The sequence below is a fragment of the Vipera berus genome, assembly GCF_964194415.1.
Source record: "Vipera berus genome assembly, chromosome: 2".
Taxonomy (NCBI): domain Eukaryota; kingdom Metazoa; phylum Chordata; class Lepidosauria; order Squamata; family Viperidae; genus Vipera; species Vipera berus.
Genome location: NC_138203.1, coordinates 63,502,567 through 63,514,848, shown reverse-complemented (window position 1 = coordinate 63,514,848; position 12,282 = coordinate 63,502,567). Strand labels below are relative to the sequence as shown.

At 37.6% G+C, this 12,282-nt stretch overlaps 1 protein-coding gene across 1 annotated transcript in view; it reads left to right on the top strand.

The window, feature by feature from the left end:
• AOPEP (aminopeptidase O (putative)) overlaps window positions 1-12,282 on the top strand; it is a 202,189-nt gene that overhangs the window by 114,524 nt on the left and 75,383 nt on the right. The window lies entirely within an intron of this gene.

The following is a 12,282-nucleotide window of genomic DNA, read 5'->3' as shown; positions in this document are numbered from 1 at the left end:
CATTTCCTGTTCTCAAGAATAATGTTGCTAGACATGTGTTGTCTTTTATGCCTGTCTTGCTATGAAATATAGGAATAGCTAAGTAAATGGAAAGGTTTCAGCAAGATGGTTTACTGGTGATTTTCTGCGTGTTTGTTTAGTCTTCCTACTTAACAAGTGTAGCTTATACTTCTTGATAATGCTGAGGGTCAAATCCATTTGAATAAAGTTCTATCCTTGAACTCTTTTCAACAAAGTTAAATTTTAGTGATTTCCACGAAACTTCCTTCCAAGTAATTTTACATCTCTGCCTTGTGTTGTGAATTGTGCTGTTGTTCAAAACTGATTGGTAAGTAACTATGTTGAGCTGTTTGTAGAATTGTAAATACCAGAACTGCTTCTTTATTAAGTTGAACTATTGAAAATCTATATATCTTTCTTCATTAAGATTAAAAGGCAGTATGTTATTTTATAGCTTGACAATGCAGCTTAGAAAGTCTGATGAATCATCACTGTTTCTGTAGCCAAGTTCTTGCTGTTAATATGAGTGCCAACTCCAGGGTTATGTTGCCTTAGTATGGACATTGGTCTGTTTGACAGATATCTCTGGATAGTACAGCTGAATGTGGCATTGGGAGAGATGGACAATTGAAGAATAAACTTATGAAGCCATAATATTCTGACTCTCCATCAGTTGACTACCGTTATAACACAGGCTGTCATAATACAATCTATTCAGCTGAATTTTTTACTGGACACGCATAGTAATTTGTATTTAAGATGCTACTTCACTTTTTGTACAGATCAGTTTAAAAGTCTTGATCAAAACTTACTGTTTCAACAAAATCAAATGTGAAATAACCAGTAATTTCTTCAAGAAGATAAACAGAGTTACGTTTATTCTTCTGTAGGAATAACTAACTGTTGTTTTAACACGAATATGTTTGTAAAGGTTATGGAACTTGCAGTGCTGAAACCTGAAAAACGAAGGCTATCACAGTAGTATCTCATGTGATTTATTGACCAGAAGGCAATTAGAATTTGAGTGTTTCAAATAAGTAACAATCTGTTTTGTACAATGATGCAGTGAGATTAAACAGTGATCCATGAAACTTTTCCGGTATTGATGGCCAGCAGTATGAATTTTATTTATTTATATTCTGTTTGTGATCTAAAATGGGATGACATAATAGCTTTTCTTTAAAATGTATAAATAAATAATAATAGGATATGAAAGAACAATGCAACAATATTGTTATAATGGGACATTAAGATGATGTTTTAAAAGCCTGGATTATGTCAAATCAAAAGGAAACATTGATTTAAAAAAATCTTTAGACAAGAAGAAAATACTAGTAAATAGGAGACAACTTAATTCCCAGTGAAGGTTTTGTTCCCATTGACTGGTGTTACTTCATAAATGTTTCAGAAAATTATCATAAAACAATTATTGTAAAAAAAAGAGAAACATTTGCCTTTACTAGTAAGCTGATAAGGAAGATTTTTAAAAAACAGTGAGAACATGTAAAAGTTATACCATCACAGCACCATTAAAATTAGTGAATGTATTTTATCTCTGTTTTTATCTTGTGCTTTATAGCTTTAGTGACTTTTAAAAAAGGAAGATCATCAACATTAAGTGTTACTTAACGTTTTGAAAAATTATTTCCATGGAGCAAAAGCTTAGAAAATTTTTCCAAGAACTGGAAAGTAGGCGGGTATTCTTCACTAGATGATAATTTTATGGCTATCCCATATTAGAAGTTGTAGGACAGAAGCCTCGAAGGTATCAAATACAGTAATTAGTCCTGGAAAAGTATGGGCTATCTTCTGGGAATACCAGGGAGTGCAATTTTAACTTGCTATGTGGTATTGCTTGTACAGGTATTTAAATGGTCATTTCCATCTTAACCTGCCTCTTGGATATTTTTCAGTTTACTCCTTTATCTCTTCTGTTTATTGTCATACTGCTTGCTGTGCTCAAACATCTAGTTTAAGACCTACTTCCTGTTGCCATGTATATGATATTCTTTTTTTATTTTATTTCCTTTCCTGAATTGACTTCTCTTTTCCAATTATTTTTCAAGTTCTTAATATTTGACTGCTTTTTTTTTGCCTTTCACACCCATAATTTTTTTTGTTGTTTACACCTATTGATTCCTCTTTGAACAGGATGGTTGAGTACACAGCCTAGTTTTTCGATTTTTTGATTAGCTTAGGCTTTATTTTTCTATAACAAGGAGGAACAATCTAAAATAAACACTGAGCAAAATTGTTGTAAAATCAGACTAAGGAACAAAAACTGAAATCTTCAAAGAAAGAGACCATAGTAAATCTAATTTAAATCTATACTTTTTATGATAAAATGAATTATTTTTAGGTGTTACCATAAAATAAGAAGAGAAGTTAGGCAAGGTTAAGAACTTCTTAACATATTTACTGTATATTATTCTTTGCTTTATGATGAGATCAGCCATAATACCAAAGAGTTCCTAACTGCAGAGCACTTAATTGATATATTGGGGATATAGCAATAGGAAATTTAATTGCAAACATCTGTTGGAAAGCTGGCATACTCAAATACCATATTTATTTAGGACCAAGACAAAAGAATTGTAATTTAAATATTTGGCTATCAAATACATGGAGTATTATTTGAAAGTAGTAGTACTGTAGGTTGTTTGTAATAATAGATTAAACAGATTGGCATTTAATGTAAAAGCATATTATTAAAAAGTGTAAGGAAATAATTGTTCAGTTTTAAGAAGGAACATTATAGCAGCTGGGATATATGTAGGTATAGATATATCATTTAATGTTATCCTGTTAGACTTAGTATTTTCAGGATGTGTTTCACAATCTAAAGAAATACTCAATTCTAAACTTTTTTTAAAATGCCTCTTTCGTAGCAGGGGAAAGGTGAACACTTCTTCCTAAGAAGAATTAGGACATAGGCTTTTGATTATTGTGGTTTTATTTACAGTATATATTATTTTCATATTTGCATCTATAAATTAATATGTGCATTTCCTGGTTGTATTAACATCCATCGTAATGGTTTAGCTTGGTGCCATGCATATTTATTTTGCATTGTTTTAATTGTTTTAATGTTTTATGATATACATTGCCCAGAATAAGTTGATGAAAAGAAATCAAATCAAATAAATGTGCAAATATGAGTTCTTTTTATTTTAATTTTTGCTCATTTGTTTCTCTTTTTTTGTGATCTTTAAATGGCCACTTTATATCTTAAGGGCAATTGCTTATAGTTGGCATCAGATGTATATCTTTTCAACATATGTTGTTTCCTTGAGCATGGTAACTCTTTTTTTTGTGGGGGGGTGTTATTTTGCTGCCTTTTTTTTGGCAGGCCAATAGTTGCTTTTCATTTGTTGTATTTTAGGGTTATATGATAATTTCCATATATTATTTGATTTTGTATAACACTGATATATTCAAAAAAAGAGAAAGTATTCACATCTTCATATTTTTGAAGCCAGAAACTTAAAACACAGTTATCTATTGTTTCATGTTATAGTTTAATTGATGAAAGGTTGTCTTTAGTCACTTTGCTTGTGTTGAAATTAATTGCAGATCAATAATTTGAAAATTATTCTATTCAGGGATGCAAATAAAGAAAAGTTTGACCATAATATTTGGAAATGAGACCTGCCTTTTTCCTCCATTTAAATATGCTGCTATCTTTATTTTTTTCAAAATAGTTCTGCTTACAACCACTCAGATTGCGTCTTTAAAAAAAAGAATATCTCCTCATTTATATGTTGCACAGACAGGTGTCATTAGTAAAATAATTTTGATGGAGTCTAAAGACCTTTGGGAATATTAGTGAAACACACTCTAAGGCAGTTTTCTGATTTCTTCTCCAATCTGATATGACCCTTTTAAAATTAAGAGCACACAACTAGCACGGCCATGTGTTGGGAGTAACTTGAAGTGTACGTGAAATTACATCACTTAATTAATGTGGTTCATTGCCAGCAGCCATTTCCCTGCTGCTCAGTGAAAGATTAAGACCACCTTAATGGGAAACACAAGTTTTACTGAAGAAAGACAGACAGCAGAAGTGTCGGGTCTTTTATTTGAAGGGAAAATTAGCCACACTGCTGCAGCAGAGCCTTTCATTCTGTTGTGTCTCTCCTTCAAAGCATTTTAATGAATTACAGTTAACACAAAACCATGTCAAACTGGGAGCCACCCAGAGTCACTTGGTTGAGTTGGGCGTCTACAGAAATCGTATAAATAAATAAAATTTCTGCAGATGGTGATGCCCTGGTATGAGGGTATTTGGTGGTACTTTCATTCGTGCAAGTAGCTGTTCCAAAACATCTATTCTTGGGATGCTGCCTTTAAGTCTAGAGTTTAGAAGTACATTTTGTTTTCTTTCCTTCTTTAATGGAACTTTGGAGATGTCTATTTAAGCTGGGTGTAGAGTTTCAAAGAGGTAGAGAGAAAAAAGCAAGGTGTCCAAAAGAGGAAAGAGACACACATTGCCTCTGAGGAAGTTTTCAGCTGCTCCTAGGAGCTGCAGAGGATGAAACTGGTTTGCTTGTGGTAGGGAAAATGTAAATATCCATCACTGCCAGCCAGTGGGAGGTAGTTGCAAGTCCATGCCAGTTGTCATGGAACTACTGTTAAGGTATTTACAAAGTTGTCAGTCTGACTGCCTCTTCCTATGTGGCTTAGCAGTGCTGGATTGTGGGATCCTTGGTGTTCTCGGAGCTTGGTTGCTTTCTTGCAGGTGTTCATTATCAAACTTGGTAACATCACCAGTGGTACCAGGGACCCCACAGTTTAACCCTGAGCTACAAATATTCTCTTCTATGAATGCTTTTATTGCTTTAGGGCAGGGGTGTCAAACATGCAACGTCACGTGATGTGTTGCGACATATCACGACTTTTTCCCCATTGCCGGCAATGGGGTGGGCGTGGTTTTGGCATGATGCATCTGGCCTGCGGGCCGGCAGTTTGACACCCCTGCTTTAGGGAAGGGGCTTGGGAATCAGATTGGTGGCTGCAATTCCTTTCCAATAGAACTGCTGTTGTAATTTGTAGTGCATGTGTATGTGTGTGTTGCTGCTTTAGTATTAGGTGAACAGACTGTTCCTTTTTTCCTAGTCATTCTGCGTTAGAGTGGCCTTCCAGTATCTGAGAAGCAGTGTAAAGGGGGTTTGCTCTATTCAGACTTCCTAAGTTTTAAATAAATAAATGCAGCCTTTCAAAATCTTTGGTAGGTTATGTTACTTAATCCCAATGATATTCCAAAAGGCATAACTTAGAATCGAGTTATATGTTTAGAGTTCACATGACTTCAGACACATGTACAAAGTGTAGTCTTCATACATTTAAAAGTTCTCCAGTTTGACTCTGGGCCAGAAGAAGTCTGCACCAGTAGACCTAAAGAACAATAGTGAAGCTATCGCTATCACTTGATCTCAAAGGGTAGGTAAAGTCTATGAATTAAAGAAAAATTGAGCAGCCAATGTGGACAAGTTCTGGAAGCAGGAAATTATTTGAAAATGTAACTTGGCTTGACAATAAGATTCTGGAAATACATTTTGTTCCCTTTCATTTTTAGATCACCATGTTGCTTCTGTTGTTCTTATTTCCCAATATGAGTACTGTGTTGTGTTTATGATGATTGTTACCAATTTGGGAAGGTGCTCATCTCAGATTTCTGGGACATTCAGTCTGGAGTAGCTTCCCTTCTTGAACACATTGTTCTGCTTTCTCCCCACCCTGGGCCCTACTTAGTTTTACAAAAGGAGGACTTCCTAGCATTATTTTGCCTTTCCCATTGTCTCCTGTTTTGGATTTCATTGAACATGATCTCTACCAGTTTTCTTATGCCAATTTCATAAATTGGGACAATTTCCAGTTATAATCTCAGTGGGTGACTTGCTGTGTCTCCACTTTTGTGACTTGTGAAGCTTGCTAGTTGATGTATAAGATCTCTTCATTTTAAATAAAACATATTATTCCATTATGTTTTAAAATATTACACATTTTCTGAATGACCTTTTGCCAGGTTTCTGAGGCAGAAGGAAAAGGGAAGCAATAAACACTTTTCTGGAATCCCAAGCCTTTATTTTGCAACATGTTATCGCCTACAAACATCCTGGATAGGAATCTGTTTGAAGTCCTCCTTTAAAATTGAAAGAGTTTGCAATTCCGATGACCTAAATGCAATGTAGATAGATTTTTCGTGCATTTTCTGTTTCATGCTGCATTGTTATAGGAATCATTGTTATAGCATGCATATGTGTGTATCAGTTTTGATTTCCTCCTGGAACAATACACTGGAAAAAAAGTAGTTGGGTCTTTTTTATGGCTAGTGGCAGAAGTATATATAAAATTTTATTTAACGTAATAGTTAGCTTTATGGCAAGCCTTCCGTGCTAGAATCAGGAAAAGAGGAAATGGTTCCTTCCTTATTTTTTTAATATCCGATTACTCCTTTCCTGGGTTTGTATCCACACATGAATACCAGCTTAATCTAATGTAATAGATTATGCTTAAGATTTTTTGACTGAGCACCCACCATCTTCACTTAAGAACATTATTGTGGACTAAATGTTGCCTTGAAGTTAAAGCAAAGAGCAAGGAGTCACAGCTCCATTGTAGATTTAAGTTTTCTGTACGCTTTTAATTGGGTTATGCTAAAGGAGTTAAAAGTCTTGCTTTCAGGTTATGGAGCTGCAAATAAAATGCTCTTGGGGTAGAAATGCACAGATGCACCCCCTCTGCAGCAACCAGAAATAATTCATTCAATAATTTAATATTTAATGGAGGCTCACATCTGCTGCATGAGGCAGCTAGAATTGTTAGCTCTTCCTAACCATAGGAATGGTTATGGTGCCCCTGGCTGACGCTAGCTGGTCTCAATAAAGCTACGTAGCAATGCTAGGATGGAAGCTCCCATAGAACTTTTGCGGGGCGGTAAGGTCTAATACCCCTTCATGGATTACTGCCTTGTCGTGGCGAAGGGGCTTGCGTAATTCAATGAAGCTATGAGCTATGCCGTGCAGGGCCACCCAAGACGGACAGGTCATAGCCGAGAGTTCTGACAAAACGTGATCCACTGGAGAAGGAAATGGCAAACCACTCCAGTATCTTTGCCGTGAAAACCCTATGGACAGTACCAAAAGGCAAAACGATATGACGCTGGAAGATGAGCCCCTCAGGTCGGAAGGCGTCCAATATGCTACTGGGGAAGAGCAGAGGGCTAGTACTAGTAGCGCCAGAAAGAATGAAGCGACTGGGCCAAAGCCGAAAGGACGCTCAGCTGTGGATGTGTCTGGTGGTGAAAGGAAAGTCCGATGCTGTAAAGATTTTTTCTCCATAGGAACCTGGAATGTAAGATCCATGAATCAAGGAAAGCTGGACGTGGTCAAACAAGAGATGACAAGACTGAACATCGACATCTTAGGTATCAGCGAACTAAAATGGACAGGAATGGGTGAATTTAATTCAGATGACCATCAGGTATACTACTGCGGGCAAGAATCCCTCAGAAGAAATGGAGTAGCCTTCATAGTCAATAAAAGAGTAGGAAAAGCAATACTGGGATACAATCCTCAAAATGACAGAATGATCTCAGTTCGAATCCAAGGCAAACCATTCAATATCACAGTAGTCCAAGTCTATGCCCCAACCACCAGTGCTGAAGAGGATGAAATTGACCGGTTCTATGAAGCCCTACAGCACCTTATAGAACTAACACCCAAAAATGATGTCCTTATCATCATGGGGGATTGGAATGCTAAAGTAGGAAGCCAAAAGATAACTGGAATAACAGGCAAGTTTGGCCTTGGAGTACAAAATGAAGCAGGGCACAGGCTGATAGAATTTTGTCAAGAGAATACGATGGTCATAGCAAACACTCTTTTCCAACAACCCAAGAGACGGCTCTACACATGGACATCACCAGACGGTCATCACAGAAATCAGATTGACTATATGCTCTGCAGCCAAAGATGGAGAAGCTCTATACAGTCAGTAAAAACAAGACCAGGAGCTGACTGTGGCTCAGACCATGAGCTTCTCCTTGCAAAGTTTAAGCTTAAACTGAAGAAAGTAGGGAAAAGCACTAGGCCACTCAGGTATGAATTAAATCATATCCCTGTTGAATATACAGTAGAGGTGACAAATAGATTTAAGGAATTAGATCTGATAGACAGAGTGCCTGAAGAACTATGGACAGAGGTTCGCGACATTGTACAACAGGTAGCAACCAAAACCATCCCAAAGAAAAAGAAATGCAAGAAAGCAAAATGGCTGTCTGAGGAAGCTTTGCAAATAGCTAAGGAAAGGAGGGAAGCGAAAGGCAAGGGAGAAAAACATAGATATGCCCAATTGAATGCAGAATTCCAGAGAATAGCTAGAAGAGATAAGAATGCCTTCTTAAATGAACAGTGCAAAGAAATAGAAGAAAACAATAGAATAGGGAGGACCAGAGATCTTTTCAAGAAAATTGGAGAGATGAAGGGAACGTTTAATGCAAAAATGGGCATGATAAAGGACCAAAATGGCAGGGACCTAACAGAGGCAGAAGAGATTAAGAAGAGGTGGCAAAATTACACAGAAGAACTATACAAGAATGAGCTTAATGTCCCTGATAATCACAATGAGGTGGTCACTGACCTCGAGCCAGACATCCTAGAATGTGAAGTGAAGTGGGCCTTAGAAAAGCTGAGCAACAACAAAGCTAGTGGAGGTGACAGTATTCCAGCTGAGCTATTCAAAATCTTAAAAGACAGTGCAGTAAAAGTGCTACACTCAATTTGCCAGCAAATTTGGAAAACTCAACAGTGGCCACAGGATTGGAAAAGATCAGTTTACATTCCAATTCCAAAGAAAGGCAGTGCCAAAGAATGTTCAAACTATCGCACCATTGCACTCATTTCTCATGCTAGTAAAGTCATGCTTAAAATCCTACAAGCTAGACTTCAGCAGTATGTGGATCGAGAACTACCAGAAGTACAGGCAGGATTTCGAAGAGGCAGAGGAACTAGAGATCAAATTGCCAACATACGCTGGATCATGGAGAAAGCTAGGGAGTTCCAGAAAAACATCTACTTCTGCTTCATTGACTATGCTAAAGCCTTTGATTGTGTGGATCATAACAAACTGTGGCAAGTTCTTAAAGAGATGGGAGTACCAGACCATCTTATTTGTCTCTTGAGAAACCTATATGCGGGTCAAGAAGCAACAGTGAGAACTGGACACGGAACCACTGATTGGTTCAAAATTGGGAAAGGAGTCCGGCAAGGCTGTATACTGTCGCCCTGCCTATTTAACTTATATGCAGAGCACATCATGAGAAAGGCAGGGCTAGATGAATCAAAAGTTGGAATTAAGATTGCCGGAAGAAATATCAACAACCTAAGATACGCAGATGATACCACTCTAATGGCAGAAAGTGAAGAAGAACTAAAGAGCCTCTTGTTGCGGGTGAAGAAGGAGAGTGCAAAACTTGGGTTGAAACTTAACATTAAGAAAACCAAGATCATGGCATCTGGCCCTCTCAATTCCTGGCAAATAGATGGGGAAGAAATGGAGGTAGTGACAGATTTTATTTTCCTGGGCTCCAAGATCACTGCAGATGGGGACTGTAGCCAAGAAATTAAAAGACGCTTGCTCCTGGGGAGGAAAGCCATGGCAAATCTAGACAGCACACTAAAAAGCAGAGACATCACCCTGTCAACAAAAGTGCGTATAGTCAAGGCTATGGTCTTCCCAGTTGCAATGTATGGCAGTGAAAGTTGGACCATAAGAAAGGCTGAGCGCCAAAGAATTGAGGCCTTTGAACTATGGTGCTGGAGAAGACTCCTGCGAGTCCCTTGGACTGCAAGGCGATCAAACCGGTCAGTCCTAGAGGAGATCAATCCTGACTGCTCTTTAGAAGGCCAGATCCTGAAGCTAAAACTCAAATACTTTGGCCACCTAATGAGAAGGAAGGACTCACTGGAGAAAAGCCTAATGCTGGGAAAGATCGAGGGCAATAGAAGAAGGGGACGACAGAGAATGAGGTGGCTGGATGGAGTCACTGAAGCAGTAGGCGTGAGCTTAAATGGACTCCAGAATATGGTAGAGGACAGGAAGGCCTGGAGGAATGTTGTCCATAGGGTCGCGATGGGTCGGACACGACTTCGCAGCTAACAACAACAAGGTCTAATAGAGTAGAAAGTGTTGTTTCCTTGTTTTTTTAAAAAAAACCCCACATTTCTGGAAAAGGCAATGGTGAAACACTTTTTTATATATTGTTGCCTCAGTGTGTCCAAGAGTTTAGTCTGAGGGGTAAGTTTAGGCAATGACATTTGTGGCCGAGTTCCCATCTTTTCTTTATGTGTTGTTTTTAAGCAGGCTGGGTGACTCTGAACCTTTCTAGTCTCTAGAATAGGGCCTAAAGCAAAAAGTAATAATAATGGTGGGTTCCAATGAGCAGGTTTATGTTTGGAGGTCAGATGTCAGCTTTGTCTGAAACAAAATCCCTTTTAGCCTTATCCATGTTCCTTCTCGTGAATTTGTTCTTTAGCACTGGCCTTGTGCATCATTGCAGCCATTTATAAAAATAGCCACAGTTGCTATCACTGATTCTAAATGTACTTTTTGCTCTAAAAGCCTAATGTTAGGAGACTCAATAGAGCATAGCCTTCTATTTGCTGCCAATGTTCTCCATTTCCCACTCATTTTATCTCTGGATTTTTTTCTTCTTATACATATTGATATTCCTTTCATATGTGTGTTCATCTTCTGACGGTGAACACAGAAAGAGTTTAAAAACATGGTGGGCATGGAAAAGTGTTTTTGAACTTTAATGTAATTTGCTATCAACTTGAAACACAGAATCTTTCAAAGGATCCACTTTCCACATTCAGTTATACTTGTAAATCGAATCATTCAATACTGAATGTTTTGGTAGACTGGACAGCCATTTGTCTGAAATGGTAGTGTTTCCTGCCTGAGCAGGGGGTTGGACTAGATGACTTCCCAAGGTCCCTTCCAACTTTTTTTATTGTTGTTATTATTACTTTTCTAAGCCCAGTTGATTAATATTTGCAGATTGGATAGCTGCTCTTCATGGTCTTTAAGTAGAAGGTTGTAAGAGGTCCTTTGCCTCATTTATTAATTTTGGAGCTCAAGATGTGAGCATATCATTTGAATATCAAATACAAACCAGACTTTTATGTTTGGAGAGAAGACTAGAAAGCCAAAATTAATCAGTGAATGGTATGTGATTACAGGCGGTGTTTGATTTACAACAGTTCATTTAGCGACTGTAGTTACAAAGGCGCTGAAAAAAGTGACTTATGACCATTTTTCACACTTATGACCATTGTAGCATCTCCGTGGTCACATGATCGACATTCAGATGCTTGGCAAGTGACTCATATTTATGACAATTGCTGGGTCCTTGGCTCATCTGATCCCCTTTTGTGACCTTCTGATAAGCAAAGTCAACTGGGAAGCCAGATTCACTTAGCCATGTGACTTAACTAAGCAACTGGGGTGACTTGCTTAACAGTTATGGCAAGAAAAGTCGTAAAATGGGGCAAAACTCACTTAACAAATATCTCACTTACCAACAGAAATTTGGGGCTCCATTGTGGTTGTAAGTTGAGGATTACCTGTATTTTTCTTATGATTATTGCTGCTAGAAGCATAAGAAAGTGGCAGTGTGGAGAGAGTTAGAAAAAAAACCCTGAATCAAATGTAAAGACATAGAATTTGGGAAAGAAAAGCAAAATAGGTTTCCTTTACAGATTACTATATATACATATATCAGTAAGAATACCTGTTCTACTCTTGGATTCTTAAGGAAAATGAAATCATTTGACTATAAAAGTACAAAGTACTCAAAAGTACTTGATAAAGCAATTTGGCAGTTTGATCTGCTTGTTAATTCTGGGAGATTTGAGGGAGAAATAAAGGCAACAGAACAAGAGCAGTTTGTGTGTGTGTGTGTGTGTGTGTGTGTGTGTGTGTGTCTGCGTTTGTGTGTGTGTGTGTGAAATGCTAAATATGTCCTTACAAGGTTATCTCTGATAGCATGGATAGAATGGTTGTTGAATTTTACAATTATAATTTTGGCTTAGTTAGAGTAATGGGAGTAGACTGTGATGGATTTTTTTCGCCACCCAGCATTCTCCCTTTAGGAACACATTGGTAAAGATGCTACAGGAATCCAGCAGGGTTTGAGCAGAATTTCTGACTTTCATATTTAATTAAGCATGGATACGAAGCAAGAATTATTTGAAGCTTTTGTTTGTTCAGAGCGTGACT